The 12,340-nt window shown below is 37.4% G+C and overlaps 1 long non-coding RNA gene across 5 annotated transcripts in view; it reads right to left on the bottom strand.

Annotated features, from left to right (window-relative positions):
• LOC148645556 (uncharacterized) overlaps nucleotides 1–12,340 on the bottom strand; it is a 128,675-nt gene that overhangs the window by 111,603 nt on the left and 4,732 nt on the right. The gene's annotated exons all lie outside the window — the stretch shown is intronic.

Here is a 12,340-nt window from a genome sequence, read left to right as displayed (position 1 = left end):
TGATAATCTATGTCTATTAGAACATTCTTTATGTATATCAGTGCTTACTGTATCATTTAAAGAAGAATGGCATATAACAAAAGGCACTATATACTGTAATAAAGCCAACCATCTTGAACAATCAACAAAAGTGTTACATTAAATATATAAATTACTGACAAGATTTCTGTGCAATGAAAGAGAAGTCACATGGTTTTGCCAGTCAACCAGATGGTCCAGGGATAGAAACTTCAGCATAAAATTGCCTAATCTGTCCCTACGATCTTACGATTTTGCATGACAAAAAACAGTTATCCAGAGGATACAAGTGGAAACTAAGAGAAAGCACATACAGTATAGAACTCAATTTTTTGCGCTTAGCTGTTTTGGGAGTCTGGAACAAGCTACCTAACCATGTTGATGCAGCTCATACCCAGAACACCTTCAGGATATGACTAGAAGACCACCTTGGATCAATTAGCTTTCATTAATTAGAAGAGATCCTAAAATAAAATGATCAACATGGGATGAGTGGTCCCCTCTTAGAATCTTTCTTAGGTTCGTATGCTTTCAGGAAATTTGTAAAACATAAAAAAAGACTCTTAGGAAACCACTGCAAAAAATATTCACAGCTGGACTCAGATCAGTTATCTTTGCTCTGAGAGTCTCCTACTGAAATCAGCTGAAGGAGGAGAAGGCTTTGGATTCCTAACACCTATAACCTCTAAAAGTCTCCATTCTGTAAAATAATTTGTCTCCCCTGCAGACATTTATTTTGTAAGAAACCTTGAAGCATCACTGTATTCTCTTGTTTATATCCCCACTGCATTGTCAATTACTTACTGAACACTTGAATATCTCCACATGTTGAGTTGAAAACAACTAAAAAGGTCCAGATAAGCCAATGAATAGTTTTGATAGAAAATCTGGGAAAAACTGTTCTAGTACATGACGTAGGTCCTTACATTTAGATGGTAAGGTTTATTTAAAAGCATGCCTATATTTATTAGGCTTTTGTTTGCGATTAGAATTCAGAGAATACCTGCTCTAACTGCAACATTCTATTGCTGAACAGTACACAGCACACGTACACACACAAGGCTTCCACTGGCAAGTGAGTGGTTGAAGTTTGATACGAAAAATACTACAAAAGTTTAAGAGCAGTATACTGCTGTGGCCTACATATACTGTATTACTGTCAGCTGCATTGTAAAGCCAGATGTATTTCCCAACTCACCCTGCAGTGAAGTCTTCTTGTTTAGTCATTATTGCAACTTATATAACACATTTTTTTATAAGAACCCCTGCTTATTTGGTAAAGTATTCTCAGTGTTAGCGCAAAATAAGTCATTTTTATGATCTAATCTGCAACTTCAAAGAATCAATCATAAAATTGTCAGTCACTCCATCATAAACTAAAGTTGGATAACCGATCTTCAGCTAAGCCTCTCTTAGTGTTACTGAACTTGCCAAGAGTCTTCATTTTTACTTATTAAGCATTTGAATGATTCAGATTACTTAAAGCTATTTTCTCGCATATAACAAACAGCTATTGCACCCTCTCCCATGAATATATACTGATTAATAATGTATATGCAACTCCCATATAAAGGTTGAGGTTTCACACTAGGCCTAATACACAGCAGTCTTTAATCAACACACACATAAATCAAGTGCTTGGTCTTTACCAGTCACTATAATGCTAGAAACCGCTAATAGCCTACTACTTAATCATTTTACAAAATAAGTGTCTGTATTTTTAATTACATATGGAGTATTACATAATTTCCTGTGAAGTTGGTACAAAATGCACTTTAAATCACGAAGCACTGAGGGGCTCCTCATTCACATCTTTCCCTCTTCCCCATGAATTAAACATGAATGGCCACTTACTGCAAAGGGCTTCCCAAAGAAAGTACCATTGCCAAAAAGTGGCACATTTACAGCTAGTGTAAGGCAACACTAAATCCCTGATATCTAATTGCGTTTTCTTGCTGTATTCTATAGTCAAACTATTACAGTGGCAGGGTGGCTCTTGGTCCTGAGTTCCATTCCAGACTGGGCTCCACTGCAGGCAGCACAGGGTTTTTCCTCTGGTCTCCCAGTTCACCAGCCTGGCCACGTTAATACTGTAACACTAACACTACATAGTGTGAGTGTTCCCCATGATGGACTAGCATCCAGTCCAGGGCATAGTTTGGCCTTTTGTTCAGTGCTGCTGACTCTTTCCAGAAACACTGTAAACTGCTTTCTGATAATAGCTGAATGGATAAACATTTATTGTAAGTAAGTCAAACTACTGTATAGCTACCCCACACATCTAGGATTTAATGTCTGTAATGAAGGTCTAGTCTTATTTCAATAAGGATCATTCTAAAAAGGATCATTCTAACAGTACTACCTCATAACTGCAATATGTGGAAATCTGTAGTAACATTTTCCAGGCAAGTATTTTACCATTGACAATATTTAATGGAACAAACCTCGCAAAGTATTTCATAACACTTGTTTATACGAATTATATTGCTTTTTCTCCCTTCTAGTTTCAGTTATCAACATTACATTAAAAAATGTAAACATAACTTTGAAATTATGCCTATATTGTATTCATGAAACACAAATCTTGTTTTGTTTGCCTTCATGTCTACAGCAACAGATACGAGGTCTTGTCATTTTGAAAATAAGGTGAAACATTAAAGCACAACAGTGTGCTTTTTTTCTCTGCTTGAAGTAAAGACTTTATGGATTTTCACAGAGATAAAAGCTGCCACATTTGTTCTAAACATGTCTGTTTATTGACACCATTCTGTGTGCACAGCAAGATTATTTCATACGACATTATCTTCTTAGTCGGTTGTAAAAATTCAATTTTGCTTTAGTTTATCTGGACAGAAAATATCTATAACTGTATGCTGGAGGTGAAGGACTTGGGAGAGATTTCTTTTCACCTTCTCGCCCCCAGAAGCTTAAAAAGAAAATAAAAACGATACACTCTGAGTGGATGTAAACTCTGCTGCCAGATGTAGGAAATTTAAGAATTTGAAGGCTCTTTCTGAGGAGTGCTGGTGAGAAAATCTTTTTTAAACCTACCCTCACATTCATTTTTCTATTAGTGCTTTCGGAGACATAGTTAAAGCCTTTATTCAACATATGTATTTCCATCATGAATTCAATATCCTGGCATTTGAGAAACACTGCAGCTGATATTCATCTGTTCAACACAGAAACACACAGGTAAACCAATATTTTAAAGTGACCTAACTGTGAATACAAGGGGCTTATCAAAGGATCTTTAGTGGGCTTTATAACATGCTTTGTTACAGTATTGTTTAATGCTATGAGTGTCACTAGGACCATGTACAAATACAGCTCTTTACATTTACAAGATATTGCTGCTCTGGAATCAGTCCAAAGAAGACTGACCAGATACATTACCCGGGCTTAAAGGAATGCCCTACTCTGACAGGTTAAACAAAAACTGAATCTATTTAGTCTTGAACACGGAGAACTACAAGAGGACCCAATTCAAGTATACAGAATCTTCAAAGGCACTGACAAAGTCAATGCATGACTCTTCAGAATCAACAGTGAAACACAATCCTTGGAACAGGGGCTCTGAAGCCATACCTGGAAGAGACACTGCTGTTCTACCTGTGAACAAGGTTCACTCTAATTACGTCCACTAATTGCCAGGCTGTACAAATGGGTACAAATGTAAGTTGTTTTAGATAAAGGTGCCTGCTGCCAAATTAACTATTAGTATAACTAAAAACGATAAACTATAGGACATGCATTTGAAACGGAAAATAGTAGACACATTTTTACAAAGGCATCATGGGAGTCAGAACAAGCAACCCAGCCATGGCAAAACTGAAACGCTGGTGTCTTTCAAGAAATTACTGGAAAAAACCTCAAGATCACCATGTTACCAGAAACCAAACAGGCTCTCGTTTGTAACCTTTTTTATGTATGCTGGGTTTTTGAATCAAAATGCCAGGATTCATATTTGCAGCTGTTTTACATTACCAAGCCATTTTTCACTACGGAGCAAGGGGTGGCTTGAAAGATTGCTTTAAAAAGCACTGGAAGTTATAATAATTCATAACCTGTGCAATCCCTAAAATACACTTTGCAGGCAGTAAAATTAAGACACTTCAAAGGAGAAGGCATCTCATTTGAATGTATTAACAGCATGTTATTCAAATGCTATCCCGTCTATAATTACAGCTAGTCGATGTGTTATTATAAAATTTAATTAGTTCAACTTAAGAGTACTGAGGGAATATATGCATAAAGACAAAGGATGCAGCAGGCAGGTGTAACTGTTTAAGAAATGACTCTCTGTGACACCCTGGTGGCTTTTCAAGCAGATTTACATCTTTGGTACTGCTGCAATAGAAAAGCAAATTAGAGGACACCTCTTCTGCTCTGTGCATGCTGCAGATCTCTGGTTTGCACCTTGCTGACAGCAGAGACGCTGCATTGATTTTCCCTCTTCTCCTCCAGTCTGGAGAGAGGGTCAGGCACTAAAGCCATCGACAGAGACCAGAAGAACCCCCTGCTGTGTGCATTTGGGATTTGGAAACCTTAACACTTCTCAAGCACAAAATTCTAGCCTGAGCAGCAGAGAGGGGATTCACTCTCAGAACCTTTTTGATCAGAAGGTCAGCACTATCAAGTAAGACCTGAGAAACCATCTTTCTAGCCCAGCATAGTCAGGCTCTTTCATTTTGCCAAGTGGTTGTGTCAACACTTTGTTGCCTAAAGACTTTTAAGACAACTTTAGCAGTGAAGGAACAAAAATTTGTATTTTAATTTGCAAAACTCAGAGTAAAGCTGGCTACAGCACTGCATTTCACAACGCTAAAGACACGATTAATCTTAACATCTTGCTGATCTTGGAATAAAAGATGTAAGAATTCGAGATAATAAAGCAGTGTCATGTTCCTTAAGACAAGAATAAAAGTAAGTGTTCAGGATTTTATTTTAGCATAAATAACACTGTTACTTGTAGAAACACCTACACAACCTGAGCAAAATCTAGTATTTAATAAAAATATTCAAACTATTGTATGATGCCTAGTATCACAGTCTCGGCTGTGTTACTTTATTACTGAATTTCAAATAGGTCTTCAAATTGTATTACAGAGCACTAGAGAAATTCACAAGAATTGTATTTGGATGAATTCCAATAAGGAAATTTTAGAATTACCATCCATCAGATTGGACTTTATTTGTTATTCCTGGTAAGGGTTGCAAAACAGAAGGAGGATGGCACTTCTGTTGATACCAGCAAATTCCCGACTCAACATCTCTGTGAGGCTGAGCACAGACTCAAATATGGGTACCGAGATACAACACCATGCATTATGAACAAAAAGGTCCAGAAAATAATTCTATCACATGGTGATGGTGCTTTATATACCTCTCACTGAGCAGTTGCTTTCATTTGTATGCATTCCACCTTGAATCCTGGGAAGCTTAATGTCATCTTCAATACTAAAACCTCCAAACACGATTATGCTACAAATCCAAACCTGTTAAGACATACTGTCAAGTAGAGTGACATACCCTTTCAGTTTCTATCAAACACTTACACTGCTTGACATACAACTCACATTTATTTTCCAGAAAAAGGAACGGAATGATGAACCTTAAGCATATTCACATGCACAGTCACATGACAAGCCACCACACTGGTCCGGTATTGGTCTGAATAGTGAGACTGCGGGTGCAGAAACAATTTATTACTAAAAATAGTTTCAGATATTAATGTTGCAGCCCATCAGCATGTTCCTCTTGTGAAGTATGAGTGGTTAAGAAGCTCTGTGCAGATGTGAACACAGAAAAAGTCAACAGGAGTTAGTGTTTGCATCTCCTTAAAAGTCCAGTCATAATAATTTAAAAGCATGCCAATATTACTTTAAATATTAGTTTTTGAAATAATACAAAATAAGCAAAGTAATCCTGCTTGGAACACTTACTGTACATTGACTGGAAAAACAAGCATGAAACTAGATGTTAAAAACTCTTATTATTTCAAATTTGAACTTAGCATGTCACAATGCACAAAATCATTAATAACTAGAAACGTTATTCTTTGCTAGGGCAAAGCAATGATGTCTTGTCCCCTAGTCTCAAATTCTGCATGGCTTTATGCTGGATGATTTTTTTCCACACCACAGAAACACATCACAATAACCAGAGATGTGCATGGTGTTATTCCTGTTTGCAGTTCCAGTTGTTTGCAAGACTGCATAAATAATTTGCTCATGAAAAAACACATTCTGCATCAGAGCACCTTCTATATAAGCTATTCTAATAATGTTACTTCCAATTGCAACCAAAGACCCTAAGGGCTGGCATGAGGGAGCAGTGGTCAAGGTTCTGGACCAGTACTTCACCCAGATTGGTACAGGAAATACTCAGCTACTATATACAAAGGGGTGCAAATACAAGCCACTGTATGAATAAAAGTCTAAGTTAAAATAAATTGTCTGCAGGTAGTCCAACACAAGAGTTGGAGCAACAGGAGACAGTGCCTGCAATGCTGTAGTACTGCCGGTACAGTGGGGGGTAGAACTGGGGTAAAACCCAATTGCATACCCATCAGAGGGAACTGATGGAACATACTGGCATTACTCAACATCAAAACATCAGTCCTGCTTCCGTGCCGCTAGCTGATCTCTGTAAAAACCTGTAAAAAAAAACCACAATTTAAAAATTAGGTTGCTGGTTGTTGGGAATCGGGGATTTTCTATAAAACAATGACAAAAACAGCAGGCTGTTTCTCCCTCACCCCTCTTTCTCTTCCCCCCTCAAGGTTAGAAGACTTTCTGTCATGTTAAAAGATTATCAGTTAATCCAAAATGTGTAGGAATGTGAAACAGAAAAACATGGGGACCTTTTCATTTTGACTAGCTTTTGCATTAATCCACTGGAACACCGCATTTTGAGTCTATTTTTTAGCATGTGTAAATGTTTCATAACCATTAAATAGAAGCTGAAATTTTCAATGGATAGCATGCAAAAATATTAATTGTAAAGGCCATTATTTGGTGTCCATGAGGCTGCATCAGCTTAGCCACTCCATTCTCGATTTGCATACAAAATGCTTTATTTTGGCAATCAATGAAAGTGCTTCACTGTATTTGTGGCTTATCACATGCTTGCAGGAAATGGATTCCTTAGCCATCTCGTTAAATTCTGTTGATGCATAACAATTTGAAACATGGCACAAGCTGGAATGACATTTAAAGATGCCTTCACTTAATTATATTTTGCAAACATTTGGTTGTTTCTCCTTAGGGATAAAATGCTTCCACTACAAAGTTAACTTGTTAATAATTCAAAAAGAATCTTTTCTTTGTGGAGCACTAATCGTTATCTCGTATTAGTGCTGGTTAAGGGCATTCAAGGTGCCTTCTGCACATGTGGGACACATGCTGGTATTTATCCATAATATTATTTGACTTTAAATTGAGGACCCAGATGATAGGATCCGTGGCAGTAACAGATTCTGTGGCAGGAGCACTCTCTAATTTTAATGATAAATTGTTAACTTGTATGGACTGGACCACACAGACAATCTTTTGAACCTGTTAAAGCTGATCAATAAATAAGCAAAATATTCCCATAATCTTTTATTCTGTAGATTCTTACTTTAACAGTACAGATACCCAAAATTAACACTTTGTGATCAGAAAGAGGTTCACAGTTTCAAAGGTACAATCTGTTTCTACTCAAAACAGCAGTTTTTCCAAACGTTTCTAAATTAACTAGAAACAGAGTATGTATGTCCACTGTACATAAACACACTCCACATAAGGTATCCATCATCCTCAATGATGAGCTCTAATAGCCACCTGTATAAAAGTATAAAAGATATCTTGCTCAGAGCTGAACAAAACCACATTTCATAGAAATGGTAATTTGTTTAAACTGTTCAGAGAATGTAAATTAACAATACATTTAATAAGGTCTGTAGTCATGTTGGAAAGAACACAACTACAGAAAAATACTGTCTTTGCTCCTCTAATAAACTTCTGAATATAAAGATTGTGTGTCCCAATTCCACTATTCATTATGAAATATTATCCAATTTATACTGTACAAAATATCATAAATTCTAATTATTCATACAGGTGAGCATAGAGATACAGAATTTACTGTCAAGACATGACTTACAAAAATGATTTGCATACCTTTGGAGTCTTATTAAAAGAAGGCTCTGTGAGCTAGAATTATTCATAAGGATCATGATGTTCAACTAATACAACAGTGCTAATTCATGTGGAGCTAATCAGAAAACTGGAGTTTGGTGATACCATTGTCCAAATCCTGCCAGAAGCTCAACGTTCCTCTGCTGCACCCTATACGGTAAGTTAAAAAGTTTGACATTGCACATGTGAACAATTTCTCAAGAATATCCAAATGTCTGATTTATATTTAATGTCTCTACGAGTCCGACAAAGCTGCCTGTGTGCAAGAACGCATCATACATGTGGTCACTTCATCTCTAATTTCATAAGTCAGCCTCAAAATGTCAGTAGCATTAATAACCTAATCTTTTCTTCATATTTCCAATATAACATCAAAGAGGATATATATTTGGAGGTTGCTTTTATCTCAGCAACCACAATAACCTCATCCACTGGAAAATAACTCAGTTTTACATTTTGTTTACATTGCACATTAAATTGCAGCTGCCTCCAATTCCCATTCCCCCTAGCCATTTAATCACATTCAAAGTTAGCTAAAATGCAATATACTAGTAGTTTCCTTTCACACAATGTCCCTACAGATACTGCCAAACCAACTTATTTTTTTATTTGCTGCTTATTTATTCAGGGTAGCAATCTTATACATACAATCACATGGCCTTTTGGAATGAGACTAAGTGACTAAACTTATTTCCCATGGAAATTTGGAGCTACAGTACAGAATAGAACAGCTAACTAATCCCCTAAGAAGGGCTTGCTATGGTAAATTTGAAGATTTTTTTTGCTGTAAGGATGCATTACTCTTGCTAAATGTTACTACAGTAACTGACAATTTACAAGAAATCAGCCTTACTTTTATTCTGGCTTACTATACTTCACCACAGTTGCTATCACCTATGTTTCATCACTTACCTGCTGTTGATCAAATAATTAAATTACACATTAACTTCCTATCAGTGTACAGTATATCCTGCGGTAATTAAGCACCACTCGTAGTTACGTACAGTAGTTATAATGTCCAAAATAAGCGAAAGCCTTTTCACATAACAATGGTCTCATTCAGTTTATGGAAAATGAATGTCTTAAATACAGAAGAGGACCTTAGGAAGTGTTTCGCTTTGAGAATATACAGATCCTTCTACAAAACCACAATCAGTAGTTTCTATTCGTTTTCATGGCTTGTGGACATGCAGGATCTTCCCAATATGTAAAAACAGCCACTAGAGGAACAAGACTAGACTATCTAAAGTGCCACAATGTCTCTCTGGCATTACTCCTCTGCAACGGGCAGCCTATAGCTATCAGTCCTTGAAAGATTAAAGGATGAAGTCTGACATTGTGGGGTTGATTACCCTGCCATTATAGGCCACCTCTTCATTTCTTTATCCAACATATTAATGCATAAACCCACATCACTGGTGACTTACCTAGGACCAGGGAGCTATCGTATTCATGACAAAATTCTGCCTGCCTTCCACAAGGCGATACTGTGTCCAGGATGTGTGTACAGAGTTTCCAGCATCAGCACATTCACATGCCTTGCCTGCTCGATTGGACAGCTATGCAATGGGTTTCGATGTAATTATTTGGATTTGTCCAGGATACCCATTTAGTATACCCTGGCATTCTTATGCACTTATCCAATCACCACAACCGTTTTGTTTATGAACCCTGTCTTGTTGCTATCCTTTGTCCTTTAAAGGTACAATTTCAGATACTGTATTACAGGTACGAGAATTTTACTCTGCATGTATTCCTATATACAGAAAACATTTCTCAGTCTCAGTAAAAAAAAAAAAAACACTTCAAAATACATAATAATTGGGTGATACTGGATGAGCTAGGAATATATAACATTTGTCTTGCATACAGAGCATCAGATGAAATTCACAACAACTGGAACAAATTCACAAAGTTCTGATTAGAATGAACCTTACAGCAGGTTTACAGTCATTACCCATCAGTGCAGGTGTAATGCCACTGTGCATGGGATCATTTGAACTATGTGTCCAAACTGCACTGCTCTATGGTGTCAAATGTCCATGACACAGCAGTATCTGTGTGATATCTTCCGAGAACTGACTGTAGTTTGGCCAGCCCAGTTATAAACACTGTGCATACTGTACTATGTATAATTCGCATCAAAAGAAATGTATCATAATTTACAAATTACAGCAATGTTTACAAGTTTGGGGCATTGATTAAGTATTTTTTAACTGATAGTTCATGCCTAACCAAAATACACTTGAGTGACTGACCGTACATAAGCACTCATTACTTAGAGAGCTGATTTGGTAATGCTGATGAAGAGATCTAAACTGCTGAATATAAGGAATAGTGAAAAATAATAGAAAACGTAATATACTGTATACTGTACCAGAATTATCACAAGAATAAAAAAACCTGTGGGTCTTTGAATGGTTAAAGCAACGCCACTGAAATACTCACCAGCACTGGAGCCAAGTCCTCCTGAGAGATGAATCGAGGTTTTGAGTGGATGGGTCTCAGCAAAGCAGGTGGACAGTTGTAATGCTTCCTGCACTGCTACTGGCCTGTGTGTTTCATCAGTTGACCAACTTTATTGATGACAACTGCACTGAATTTACCTATATGTGTTCAATACAATTTCAGAGCACCTGCTACAAAAAAGTTCTTGATCAAACTTTTGTGAATCTATTGCATTTTGCTTCTTTACCTGATGCATTGCTTAGGAGACCTTGCTGAGATTTTGTTTCACTTTGATTTCACAGATCCTGGGTTAACTGCAACTATCTTCCCAATAAAAACCTCCTTGCTGACAATGCTAAGATTCTCAAGCAACCAAATAGTTCCCAGAACAAACTATCAGAACACAGATTCAGCACGTCTATGAAAGAATTAAATTCTCAATCCAAACCTACACATCATATCATGCAGCTGAACAAAACTTAATAGAATTTGACTTCAAGACTATGGCACTTCTAATATGAAGGGTTATAATTTCTTTGGGATTGATAAAGTGCAAAGCCATAGCTTCGATCAGCTTCAAGTATTGCTATCTTTAAACAATACACTACATTCAAAGAGGGTGAGTAAGTTTTAAAGTTAAGAATTAACTTAAGACAAACATAATATATTAAACAGGACCAAATAGAGTAAACTGACACATCACAAAGCAGCATTCTCCCACATGCAAAACCAATATACAGAACATGTATTATCTCTTGTTCTATACAGAGGGCATCTAGTTCAAAAAATGTTTTCATTTATTAAAATGGTGAAAACAGAAACCATCCAACATTGAAGTTTGAATTGACGACTTACATAGTATTAAAAAAATAGGCCACGTCAAATTTAACTAAATAAAAACATAATGAGCATGAAAATAATTTTCTCTGAATTTTTGTTTCTAGAAATGAAAGCACAGCATAAGGCTTCTGGATATTGCTTAAAAATTTGGAAGGTTATTTTGATAGTGACTTTCACTATTACATTAGAACTAAATTACCTCATGAATGAGAGAGTTGACTGAGCACAGGTGAAGAGGTGATTTAACTTGCTGAATGCCAACACTGGTGAAAAATCAAGGAAAACAAAACACAGAAGGGAGCCGACACAGCTGTCAAGAGAACAAGCCTTGGTGTTACTGCGGTGTCGAAGGACTCGGTCACCACAGGTGCGCTTGGCGAGTCCTTGTCAGTGGTGAATAAAGGTTATGTACAGACCACCCTGATGGACACCAGCAGTTAAGGCATAGCCAATGGAACGACTATTAAATGGGGACGTCCAAGTGTGATGGTCTGGGCAGAGGCGTCTCGTTGCTGCAGGAGAACACCTGCAGAGATGGATAGCAAGCTGAGGACACGGCACTATAGTGATCAAGTCCTAGGATCTCACTTGCTGCCCCTCCTGCTCATCCTGATGTGACAACTCTCACAGGACCCCGTACGTCCTCATTCTTTCAACTTTCATGCAGGATCAGGATGTGATTACTTACCAGATACGAACCCCAGTTTAACAGTTTTGAGACTGGCTTGGATGATGCGTGGCATTTAGGGCTCAGAGACCAGCGCACAGGCACATGCTTACCCGGGCTGTACGAGAGGAATGGGGCAAATGCCCAAAAGACAGCTTCTGCAACCTGGGGCAAGGCATCCATC

The sequence above is a fragment of the Lepisosteus platostomus genome, chromosome 18, assembly GCF_059453375.1.
Source record: "Lepisosteus platostomus isolate fLepPlt1 chromosome 18, fLepPlt1.hap1, whole genome shotgun sequence".
In the NCBI taxonomy this organism is placed as follows: domain Eukaryota; kingdom Metazoa; phylum Chordata; class Actinopteri; order Semionotiformes; family Lepisosteidae; genus Lepisosteus; species Lepisosteus platostomus.
Note: the sequence above shows the minus strand (reverse complement) of the source record. Positions and strands in the feature narration are given on the sequence as shown.